We start from the raw sequence: 13,067 nt of genomic DNA on the forward strand, positions 1-13,067 counted from the left end.
AAATCAGAGGCTCTGATCTCCCTTTCACTGAGTCCTGGCGGGTCAAGGAATTCATTTTCTCACTGGTAAGGGGGGGTTGACGGGGTGGCTAGGTGGCTGGCTCAGGGTGAGGGGGCCTGGGTGCGGCTTGTCCCCCTTCCCCTTGGGGGCACTATGAATTTAGTAGGTGGGCCAGAGTTAGGGTACATGGGGGGACCCTTGTAGGGGGCTGGATTTTTTTCCCAGAAGGGCTGGTGTGGGACAAGCCCAGAGGCACCAGCATAAACCGACATACTGCAGCTCTGACTGGGCCCCGCCACTGCCGGATTATGTGTGTGTGTTCGCGTGTTTGTGTGTGTGTATGTTCAGACTGCAACTGGCTAGGAGGGGGCAGAGGGTGGGTGGTGGGTGTGTTGGCTGGTGGGGTGGTATATGCACGTGGGAAGGGTGTGTATTGACTCAGGATAGACCCCCCCACCACACACACACACACACACACACACACACACACACACACACACAGTCTGTGGCCCAGCAGGGCTTCCTCAGAATGTTTGGAGAACTGGGATGTGTGTGTGTCTGCATGTCTCCCTATGTGTGAATCTGCGCACTTGGGGAGACTGTATGGAGGATGTAGGCTGCCAGGCCTCGGTGTGTCAGGCATGACCAAGGAGAATGAGCCGGGAACATTGCTGGGAATCTCAGTCAGCTTTGGAGATATGTGGTACTTAAGGGCACTTTCCAGGGCTCTGGACTCTTCCTGCCTTGCAGTTGCTGCAGAGGCACTGATCCCTTGTTGAGTTGTTGAGAGATACAGATGTTGAACTGATTGTGTGTGTGTGTGTGTGTGTTTGGGTGTTTGAGTGCTCATGCATGTTTGTGTGCATGAATGCTCTGTCCGGCTGCGGATGTCACTGTCAGCAGGCCAGGCTGTGGGAGGAGAAGCTGGGGGGAAGGGGCAGCTGCTGGCGGTACCTGGAGGAATGTGGTGGAAGCTGCAGCCCTGGCTGTTGGCTTCAGTGAGGGAGGAGGGGCATCTCAACACCAGGAGCTGCACCGCGGGGGCTGGGCATGTTTGCATGTGTATGTGTTGCTTGGCTCATGCTGTTTCTGTAGCCTGTGGACACCTGTGGGACATGTCATGTCTAGATCAACAGCAGGGCATGTGGGCTTGCACATGCCTGTACATGTTGTCTGGTATGTGGGTGAATGCACACTGGGTGATCACACGGTCTCAGCTACCTATGGGCCCTACTGTTATACATGGTGAATAGGGGGACCTCTGGACCAATATCCCTTCAGCAGGAAAAGAAGAGTAGGAAGGCACTGGGGAGAAAGAAGTGTGTGTGATGTCAGTGAGAACCTTGGGCTGTGACATCAGCTTCTGGCTGTTGGTGACGTCACTGGGACAGCAGTGTGAGGGCTACCCTCATGGGCCTGGGCATGTGATATCACTGTGCATGTGGGGCTAAGTGTGGTCCTGTCCCCTGGGAGGGGGAAGAAGAAAGGAAGGGGATGGAGCTCAGAGGAAGCAGTCTCTCTCAAGGAGCCCCCATTTCCCGGTGGTCCTCCTTTTCTTAAGACCCCTCCCAGCTCTCAGGAGGCAGAGGCAGGAGGATCTCCATGCCACTTGCTAGCCTCTGAGCCTCTCAGGTCTGTGTTGGCCTTGTCCCAGAAGCTCAGGCACTGTGGGCACCCATGTTTGTAGTTGTCCATGTGGGTGCACGGGCATATGTTGAAGGTGCCTGGGGCCTTGGGTTCTAATCTCAGTTGGCCAATTTTTGACTTTTGGGATTTGGGCAGTCTCTCCCCACTTCCCTGTCAGGTCTTTCACCTGTCACTTGTGGAGGAGGCTGGGGGTGAAGGATAGGGTCACAGGAACTACAGTGGGCCCCTTGGTGCCTGGCAGGGGGTGGAGCTCAACCACGCCAACTCTATCTTCCATTTCCTAGACTAGTCCTCCTTCTCCCCCCACACCACCCACTCCCGGCAACTCCTGCTTGAACTTTGCAAAGAATTTTATTCTTTTCTTTCCCCGGGGTCCTCGCTACCTTCCCATAGGTGGGTGGACTGGCTGCTGGTCACAGGGCTGCGCTTAGGCAAACTGAGGTCAATGAATTCTTTCCTCGGCAGGGTGGCTGCAGGGACACATCAGATCAGCAGGGAAGGGGACCTTTTGTGCCACAGGGGGTGAGGTGAGTCAGGGTGGCAGCTGGGTTGAAAGGTTACTGGCTAGAGTGGAGGTTGCCTGTGGCTTTCACAGATTTGCATAAAGACAGGCACACCCAGCTGCTGATCCTTCTCTGGTGGGGAGGGCCTAGGGTCTTTGATACCCTATGCTTTCTCCTCCACATGGCCTCCTTGTCACCCCAGTACTGTTCTGGAAGCAGATTGGAGTGCTAGGACCACCTCTGCCTGGTTGTGTGGCATTCTGTAAGTAGGAAGGACTGACTGCTTAACCTTAGGATTTGACAAGTGAGGTCAGGCCCTGCACATCGCTTGCCTCTGCTAAGATTCTAGAGTCCAGGTCCTTCCCTTGCCCCAAACCTCTCCCTTCCTCCTGTGCTGTGCTAGCCAAGTCTACTGCTTCTAAGTTTGACACTCCGTACCCATCAGGCTGCTTGGGTGAGAACAGTTAAGAAGGCTAACACAGTTGTCTGCCTCCAGCTGTCCCAGCTGATCCCTGATCAAATTAACCTCCTCCTGGCTCAATGAACACCCAGGGCAGAGGCTCTGACACCGTTCCTGGGCATCATGTCTGGGCTCGGGATAACAGAGCTCCCTTTCCTTCAGCCCAGCCCTGCACACAGTTCCTGGGGAAGCCCTCGAGGGACCCTGAGGACTGGAGAGCCACCTAGGCAGGCCAGAGGAAGGGGTTGGCTTCAGAGAGCATTGACCAACACAGTGGTAATTCAGAGAAGTCTATCAGTGAAGGTCTCTCTAGCCCCTGCCTAGGCTTTGGTTTGAGACACAATCTATAATTCGTAGATATAATCTATGGCTCTTGCTTCATCCCACAGAATCCTTGTGTAGTAAGAGCAACTGTTATTCCTCATTTCACAGACAGGACACAGGGAGATTGCAGACCAGCTCAGGGCCACAGAGCAGTGGAATCCAGACTGGAACTTTATAGGTAGACTCTGAAACCAGGTTCTATTCATTGCTAAACACCTTTGCCAAGTGGGCCTGGGTCCTAGCCTTGGCCTGTTACTAGCGCCCTCTCTGGGCCTTGTGGCATTCAGTTGTAAATGGGCACTGGGACCTGGCCGTATGGGAAGCAGTAGGTGGAGGGACCTTGTGTGATGGTTGTAGGGACAGTGGGGCCAGCCCCCAGGTCTCAACTCTCTCAACATTTCTTTCTCTGTCTCCACCCCAGACCTGTGACATTCCTGAAGGCTGTTCTCTGATTCTGGCCTTCCACGATGTCTCCAGCATTGTGTTAGTGGGTACTTGGTGGTGTGTGTGTGTGTGTGTGTGTGTGTGTACATCCTGCCCTTTCCAGCCTGTACTTCTCATCCCCTGAACTGCGCAGGAACCAGTTCAGGAAGTGGGGAAGGGTCTGGGAGTTACGTTCTACCCCCCAGGGTTATGTCGTGAGCTGGGAGAGGGTAAGGCACATCCTCCCTGTCACCCCCTCTCTCTAGGGGAAGTGACTCCCAAGGGTTGCTGGTCTGTCTGTTCTAAGCCAGCTCCAAGACTCAGACTTGACTCAGTTTCCCTCTTGACTGTTGTCTCTTTTCCACTACAGCCTTTGTGGGGTCTTAGAGACACAGATGCAGGGCCCATCTGCCTGTCCTCTCTGCCCTTTTCACGACCCGGGAGGGATTTCACAAGTTTACTTACTTGCTGTCTGTCTCCCACTGCCTGCCAAACTCCGTAGGTTCTCAGAAAACACTCATCAAACTCACATTGCTTTCATCTCTCTGAGGATGGTTGATGTTCTCATTCAGACAGTGCACACACATCTGTGCACTGTTCACCTAGGGAGAGGAGCAGGCCCCAGGGCTCAGACAAGCGCCTCTGGAGACGAGGTCTAAGCCTCTGGCACACAGTAGGTCTTGCTTGACAGGCAGTCTTCATTAGTGAGTCTTCTGATCAGGAAGGGCTGGAGCTGCAGGCTGGGGGCAGGTATTGTGCAGTCCCTGGCTGGCTGGGGGAGGCTGGGTTGCCTTCTGTTCTGGGCAACATGGAACTCCCTTGAGCCAGCACCTGCTCTATGCCAGAGAGGCATGAGAGACTCTTTTGCTTGTTTAATTTTGGCTGCCAACGTCTGGCGGTGGAAGCTGGGGGCTCGGCCAGGTGGAGAGAGCAGTGTAGGCCAGGGCTGTGGAGGCAGGGAAGCCGGGAGTGGATTTTGAGAAGGCAAGCCTAGACTTGTGGTTTGCAGCACAGGCCTGTGGGTGCCGGGTGGAGAAACCGGGAATCATGCATAGCCCATGTGGTTTGGAGCATGCAGATCTCTCGGGCCTGTTATTATGCAAGTTTTGAATGCTTGGTGTGAGTTCAGTTCACATGGGGTAGGGTGAGGGTTCAGGAACCTCACTTCAACACTTTCCTTGATGATCAACTCATTCATGTTTGTGGTTGGATGACAGTGAAGTGTATGGGGGGTATGTTACATGTTCCTTCGGGTTTCTGAGACTCTTCCCACACTATGAGGAGGCAGAAAGGCTATCCTGGTCTTCCTGAGGGACCTGAACTAAGAGCAGAACCCTGCCACGTGTGACGCAGGTGGATATGGACCGGCGATCTTTAGCGTGCTTTGGTTGCTATCCTGCATGGATTCTGAGAACCCCTTACACAGCCCCTAGATGCCACTTGGTAGCACTCCTTGGCACAGATGATCAAGAGGAGACAGTCTGCATTCCCGTATTCGAGGTGAGCACAGCTGGTAAGGCTAGGTCTCAGAGGCAAAGAGCTGGAGAGGAACTGCCCAGCACCTTGGACAGAGTACCAGTTCCTCCACGGAGCTGGGCCTGAGGCTGCGCATCGGAGGGTGCTGAGCCAGGAAGGCATCCCAGAGAAGGCACGTATTCGGTGGGCCCGGGCTGGTCCCACGGGTCGCCGCCGCCCCAGACACATCCTGCGGCTTCTCGTCCCCGCCTGGCGTCGCCCGCCCCCGACTCGGCCGCCGCTTTCCGCCTTACTTCCCAGTGCTTAGAATTTGCAGCCGCAGCCGCTGACGCTCTCGCAGCCAATTTCACGGGCTCTGGGCTCGGTTCGGTGCGCAGGATGGATAGCAGCCGGCGGGGGCGGGTCGGAGTGGGGGTGGGGACGCAGCGAGGCCCGCAAGGTGGTGGGGCAGGAGCGTGCCCCAGTCAGACTGGGATCCAATGCGCATACCCTGGGAGCACTGCAGAGGGTGCAGGCATGGTCGTGAGTCCTGGGGTTGGGTGGCAGGAGTGCTTTGGTCCCCGTGCCTGGGAGGGGTTCCCTGTGTAGGCAGGCTTGCGGACATGTATGTGTTGGCGTGTGAAACTCTGTAGGGTGTCCTGTGCACGGGGGCGTGTTTGTCTGGGTGCCTTTGGCAAGTTTAAATGTGCGAGCAGTCCACAGTAGGGGGCTAGTGTGTGTGTCTGTGGGTGTGCTGATGTGTGTCTCTGCAGTGTTCCCGGGAGTGTTGACACAGCTGTGGGGCTGTGTGTTAGGACTTGTGCCTATATAGCCCCCTCCCCCCCAGTCCAGGCTCTGTGGGCGTGTTGGTTCTGTCTGGGTGCACTGTGTGGGTGTGTGTCTAGAGTGTGTTCCATGGGATGCAGCCCTGCTGGCCAAGGGTCTCAGTGGGCTCTCCGCTAGGACTGGGAACCATTCTGTAAACCCCCAGTCTTGCTCACCCTTCCTGCCTCTGGGTGGGGGGTGAAGGAACCCAGGCAGGCAGGGCCTCAGTGTTTATGTTCTGGGTGCGCTGGCTGCCAGTGCTGGGTGGGTCTACATATGTTTGTGAATGGCACTGGTGAGGGGGTGAGGTGTGAGCCCCTGCCTGCGGGGGAGGTCTGGGAGTGCCATCTGGGCTGATGGAGGATGTAGGACCAGACAGGCGAGGGGCCCGTGTGTGTGCACAGCACGTGTGTATACATTCGGAGACTGAGCTTGGCCTCCGTCATCCCTGTCCCAAGTATATCTGTGCAGGTGAAGGGCAGACAGGTCTGTCAGCCTGTGGTGAGAGGCTGGCAGGGCAGGACTGGGCAAAGGGTGTGTGCCAGTCATGTGAAGTTCTGAATGAGAGGGGGCATGCAGGGTCAGGGGGCTTGTCCTTACTGGCTGCAGTCCATGAGAGGGGCTAGGCATTGGTGGTGATTTGGATGGCTGACAGGAAGGAGACACAGGTGGGCACTGAGATGAGGTGAAGGCTGGATGTGTGGGCAGTGGGCATTAGGTGAGTATGTCCAGTGTGCGGCCGCAACTGTGGATGAGGGGATTTGAGAGGTCCATTCAGACTCAGGTGCCTATCGGGAGTCAGGAATTGAGCAGCAGAGTTGGAGACCCTCTGTTCTCAGAAAATCTTCCCATCTGTTGATCACTCTTCTGCCACGGGGCTTCGAAGATGTCTGGGGGCTCCTGGACTCTGGCTGTATCCCTGAACCTGTGGTATGCCTTGGGGAGTCCCCAGCCCGCCTTCTGTGTGGAGGCCCTTCCCCTCCGGTGCTCCTCCCCCACTGGCACTCTTTCTACTTCTGTCTCTAACCAGTTTGCCATATGATCCATCTTTAATCCCCCATCTCTTGTCCCTGCTCTCGCCCCCTTTCCTGTCTTCCGTGCAATCTCTCAGTATCTCTCCATCTCTCTCCCCATGCCTCTATCTCTGTCTCTTGCCATCTCTTCCCATATGTCTCTGTCTTCATCCCTTCATCTTTCTCATCTCATCTCTGACTTCTCATCTTACTATCTCACCCACCTCTCCTCATATCTCTTCATCTCTTTCTCCTCTCCCCATCCTCCCCAGTCCCTTTCCCTCCCCGCCTCTCTTCATCTCTCTCCTCATCTGTCTCTCTCCACATCTCTCTATCTCTGTCTCTCCCCACGTCTCAGCCGCCACCTTCCTCCATCTCTGTCTCTAGATCTGTTTCCATCTCTCTCCCTTTCCCTCCACCCCTCCCTTCCCTCGGCCTCTTCTCTCTCACACTGATATCATTTGTGGTATATGCTGTTGCCATGGGAAACCTAAGAAAGAAGTGAGTGTACCCTTCAAGACTTCAGCATTTTCCCTCCTCCCTCCTCCTGCTGTCCCCTCCCTCTCTTCCTCCTCTCCTCCCTCCTTCTCTCCCCCTCGCCTCCTGGCAGAGCAGAGGACTGAGGAGCTGCTGCTGCACTGGGCCAGGACCCAAGACCCTATTGCCACCGCTGCTGCTGAGGCTGCCTAGGGGACCTCCTTGAGACCCGGGTCAGGGATAAAGCCTCACTGGCTGCAGGGGCCCCCTTTGCCGGCAGACATCTGGTAAGGACAGGGTCCTTATGACTGTGAGTGTGTGGCTGTTTGTGAGCACAGCTCACATGACCTGGCCTTGCAAACCTGTGATGTAGCCCAGCTTCAGCCCACTGAGGTCCCTTCCTGCCGGTCCCAGGCCCTGCCCCCAGCCATGGGCACTCCAACCTTGCCTCTTCCTGGCTCCCTTTCCCTAAGGCCTCAGAGGCTCCTGGCAAAGTGGCAGGCTGTTGGGGGCTGGGACAGTCCTTCACTGTGGGTGAGAAGGAAACCCCCGCTTCCATCCTCTTTGCCTAGCTTAGAGGCTGACACTCCCTGGCCTGTACAGGGGATGTCTACATTTGCTAGGAGTGGGGGGCCAGCCTGGGAGAACATGGCCCCGTTTCCCTCCAATGGGGGCTTTTTACCAAAGAGCAGGCTTACGGAGGGTCTAGGTGAGAGCTGACTGCAGAAGATGCTTCCTGTATGCATGTGAGGTCTGATCCTCCGTCATTGAATTTTAGAGGTGGCAGGGAGAGCAGCCTGACTCCAGGAGCCTGCAGGCAGGCAGGCAGCCGGCACTGTTCCAGTGGAGCTATGGTTGGTGCCTGCCCCGGAGAGGAGAGGCTGTCACTGTCAGCAAGGCTGTGTTGGTGGTGGCCACGTGGAGGGAGCTGTTGTCCAGGCAAGCGGGCGGGCGCTGAGTGACGGCAGTTGCTGTGGCATTGTGGTCTCCATGGAGAGAGGAGGAGACAGTGAGGAGGCTGGTTGGCTGGGCTCAGTGTTGGTGGTTGCTAAGCAGAGAGAGATGCTGTCTCTAAGGTGTGGTGGTCTCCACGTGGAGGGCCGAGGCTACTGAGATGTACAGGTCCCAGAAGGGGCTTCTGCGGAGGGAAGGTGTGGTGGAGGGTAGCAGGGAGGGGGCTTCAGGGAACTCAACATTGTTGTTATGGGGTGAAGTGGATGTTTTTTGGGGGGGTGCTTTCCCGTGGGTAGGCCTGAGCTTCTGGTCCCTTCTACTGCCCTTTCAAAGCTTTCTTTTGTTTTCTGAGGGGACCATGTCCTGTCTGGGACTCTCCTAACCCTCTCCCCTCAGGGCCTTTGCTCTTCCAGGTCCCCATGTGGACACATGTTCATTTCTTGTTCCTGTGCATGCTGGAGACCCGCCAACCCAGTGCAGTGCTCTGGGCATCTGGCATTATTTCTGCCTTTGAGGTCCGAGCTGAGGCAGTTCATTGTCTGAGGTCACCCAAGAAGTCCAGGCCCTAGCTGCTGAACACCCAGTTTTCCAGCACCCTCTTTCCCTGAGGAATCTGCCTTTGTCTCTCTCACTCCCTGGAATTCCCTGGAAGCAACATTTCCTTGAAATAATAACAGGAAGTAGTTGAGAAAAATGCTGAACTTCTGGGTTTGAGTCCTGTGACCCTGTGCCTTGGTTTCCTGCTCTGTACAATGGGAAAGAGGTTTCTGTCTCCCAGGGTGGCTGTGTTTGGAACACGACATGGATACCTAGCATGTTTCTGGGTCATAGCTGACTCACAGCAGGTGACACCATTACTGTCCTCTTAAAGGTGACTTCAATGTGATTTCCTGCTATTCGTGGGAGGCCAGTGGTCTTGTCCCTAGAGATCTGCCTCCTCGTGTCCTTTTCCCCAGTTCTCTAGGAATGGGAGCAGGGTCTCTTGGTGGCCAATCAGCATGGAGCTCTGTGTGTTTGTAGGCTCTGCAACCAGGTCTTCTGCTGCCTGCTTCATGTGCACTGTCCCCAAGGGGTCCCAGCTATTGCTCGAATCCCTGTTTTCTGCTTTCCTTCTTGGGGTTCTGTGTTCTTAGACTTCTGAACCTGGCCTGGGGCACTGCCCACCTAACTCACTTAAGGAATGTCTATCCTGTCTACTTTTGCGGCACCACGGGGGTACTAAGGTAAGGGACTGCGAGGGGGTACTAAAGGCAACACTGGACATACTTGAGGAACAGGCAAGATGACTGTCTTCAAGGAACAAGGATCTTGGTTCAGGCTCTGGTCTAGAATGGTGACCTCGACAGTGGAGAGCCCCTTGCCCCTTACCCTCTTACCTTGTCAGCCTTCTTTGCATTGCCTGGGGGAGGGGACAGAGGACTATTGTGGGTGACCTTAGCTGGTTTTAAGGGGTCCAAGCTCCCCTCGACTTTAGCTGGGCACAATACCAGACTTTGACAGGGTTCAGCAGATGTGAGGTGGGCAGGGGGACCAGCAGGAGCCCAGAGCTGGGGACAGTCAGGCTCATGTGGTCCCCTCTGTAGGATTTTGGGAGCTGCAGTTTTCTTGCCTGTAAAACGGGAGCCAGGATAGTGCAATGTGGAGAACTTTAAATGAACTAGGGTACGAGGAAGACATTCCCAACTGATGGGGCCGGTGACCTAGCTCCTGGGTGTTGAGCACCTACTGTAACCATGTCTCTGGGTTCTGAGTCTCATCTCATTCCTGGACTTTAATGGCTGGTCCTTTTGTCATTGCCGCTTCCTGGCTGGCTATTCCAGTTGTCACTTCTTTGGGAAAGGTCTCCCTACAGCCCAGTTTGTCTCTCTGAACCTCCTCACTCTCTTTCTACTCATGGCTTTGATCACAACTAATAGTGCTTTTTTATTTGTCTTTCTTTCTTTCTTTCTTTCTTTCTTTCTTTCTTTCTTTCTTTCTTTTTTTTCGAGACAGGGTTTCTCTGTAGCTTTGGAACCTGTCCTGGAACTAGCTCTTGTAGACCAGGCTGGCCTTGAACTCACAGAGATCTGCCTGCCTCTGCCTTCTGAGTGCTGGGATTAAAGGCATGTGCCACCACTGCCTGGCGCTTTTTTATTTTTTTAATTAATTAATTAAAGATTTCTGTCTCTTCCCCCCAGCCGCCTCCATTTTCCCTCCCCCTCCCCCAATCAAGTCCCCCTCCCTCGTCAGTCCAAAGAGCAATCAGGGTTCCCTGCCCTGTGGGAAGTCCGAGGACCACCCACCTCCATCCAGGTCTAGTAAGGTGAGCATCTAATCTGCCTAGGCTCCCACTAAACCAATAGGTGCAGTAGGATCAAAAACCTATTGCCACTGTTCTTGAGGTCTCAGTAGTCCCGCTTTTTTATTTTTTAAAGTCCTTATTACATGTGTATGTCTGCATGTATGCATGTGGACCATATGTGTGCCTGATGCCTGAGGAGGCCAGAAGAGGGTGTTGAATCACCTGGAATTGGAATCATAGATGGTTGTGAGCCACCATCGATAATTGGTGGTGCTGAGAATTAATCCCTGCTTCTCTGGAAGGGCAACTGGTACCCAACTGCAGACTCATCCCTCTAGTGCCTATTAATTTGTCTTTTTTTGTGTGTGTGAATGTGCCTGTTTATGTGTGTGTGTGTGTGTGTGTGTATGTGTGTGTGTGTGTGTGCATGCGCACTGCACACATGTGTGTTCTGGTGTGGGCATATGTGTGGAGAACAGAGGATATCCTTGGTTGTCATTTCTCAGACACTGTTCAATTTCATTTCCCTTCCTTCTCCTTCCCCTCCCTCCCTCTTTCCCTCCCCCTCCCTCTCTCTCTTCCTCCTTCCTTCCTTCCTTCCTTCCTTCCTTCCTTCCTTTCTTCCTTCCTCTTTCTTTCAAGACGTGGTCTCTCACTGGCCTAGAACTCACCATGTAGGCTAAACTGACTGGCCCGTGAAGTCCAGGCTCCATCTATCTTTACTTCAATAGCAGTGAGATTGCAATTAAGCACCTTTTAATCTGAAATTTTAAAGAATTGTATGTCCTGGGGGTTGAACTTAGGTCTTCCTGCTTGGAGGCAAATGTCTCCCTGTGAGTTGTCTCTCTAGCCTGCGACACTGACTGTGGCAGGGTCTCGTGTAGCTCAGGTTTGCCAGGAAGGTGAGGATGACCTTGAACTCCAAACCCCCCTGCCATCATCTCCTTAGTATTGGGGTCATGGATGTGTGCTGCCCAGCTTTGATACTTTTTTTTCTTAAAAAATGATTTATTTATTCTTATTTTATGTCCATTAGTGTTTTGCCCGCATGTACATCCACATTAGGGTGTCTCCTGTAACTGGAGTTACAGAAAGTTGTGAGCTGCCATGTGGGTGCTTAGAATTGAACCTGGGTCCTCTAGGAAGAGCAGCCCGTGCTCTTAGCCACTGTGCCATCTCTCCAGTCCCCTTTGATACCTTTTTATTTATCTGTTTACTCTCAGACCTCCTAACCCTGTGGTGTGTGGGCTCCCTGTCCCAGGGCCTGTGGGGGATCTGGCACACAGAACACCATTAACTGTGTGATGAGCACATGGGAGGGCAGCTCAGTCTTTCCAATCCCATTTTACACAGGGCAGGAGTGGCGCTGGCTGGGCCTGGGCAGTTGGTGACGGGTCCTGTGTTTGAGCCCTGGGCTGATGGGCTTTTGTCTGCTACACTGCAGCAGAGTCTTGCTGAGAACCTTTATGTCCCAGGGTTAGGACTTGATCCAAGCTCCAGAGGCAAGATCACAGAAAGCTCTTGGATGAAGAAGGCTTAAGACGAGAGGGAGAGTTGGTGGTAGCAATTGGAACAGCCAAAAGCAGTCAAGTCAGCAGTCCATTAGCTGGGTGACCGTAGGCAAATTATGGAACCATTCTGTGCCCTCAGCCAATGTGACTGTAAAATGGGAATCCTCTCTCAAAATCTTCAGGGCACAACTACTTTTGGCTTTAATCTTTAATGTGCAGGCTTGGCTTTGAGACCACCTCCCCAAAGCGAAAAGATAGTATCTGTGAGCCACCCAGTCTAGCCGCCCTCACAGTTAGCTTGCATGGAACTGAAGCTTTGATTTCTTGTGTGTGCACTTGTGTGTGTGGTGTGTGTATGTGTGTGTGTGTGTGTGTGTGTGTGTGAGAGAGAGAGAGAGAGAGAGAGAGAGAGAGAGAGAGAGAGAGAGAGCATGCGTGTGCACATGCGGGTGCCAGAAGGCAATATCATGTATCATTCCTCAGGTACCATCCACCTTGGTTTTTAGATGGGTTCTCTCACTTGTACCTGGAGTTCCACTACTTTGACTAGGTTAGTCAGAAAGGAGCCCCAGAGATCTGCCTGTCTCCTCATTCCCAGCCCCGAAATCATAAGCCAGAGCCACCATGCTTGGCTTTTTGTGAGAGTTCTGGGCACTGAATGCAGATCCTCGGGCAGCAAGCATGTTACCAGATGAACTATCCCCCCAGCCCAAGGTGTTGATTTCTGAAAAGGGACATTGTAAGTGTACGGGACAGGCCACACTCTCCCCTGCCAGCTTGTGCTCAGTTGCCCCCTCATCACGTCATGATGGGGAGGAGGTGAGAGAATTTTAAAGAAGAGAAAGAAGGAGGTGGGTTTATTTTATTTCAATTATTATTGTTTGGTCTTCTGAGACATGGCTTCTCTGTGCATCCCTGGCTGTCCTGGAACTTGTAGAGATCCATCTGCCTCTGCCTCCTGAGTGCTGGGAATAAAGGTGTGCAGACCACCACCATCCAGTAGGAGGCTGGTTTAACTGAGCTCCTGCTGCGTGCCAGGGACCTTCCCCTGAGTCCCTCCCATGGCTATTGCAGCCCAAACAGCACAGGGGAAGCATCTGAGCCACTGAGGTCTGAGCACTTCTTTACTAGGGCATGGAGTTGAACAATGCTCAGAGCTTCTATAGGAAGAGGAGAGAACAACCCAGGCATGGG

This window comes from Alexandromys fortis, unplaced genomic scaffold (genome assembly GCF_014885135.2).
Source record: "Alexandromys fortis isolate MF-2015 unplaced genomic scaffold, M_Fortis_MF-2015_v1.1 scaffold_157, whole genome shotgun sequence".
Lineage (NCBI taxonomy): Eukaryota > Metazoa > Chordata > Mammalia > Rodentia > Cricetidae > Alexandromys > Alexandromys fortis.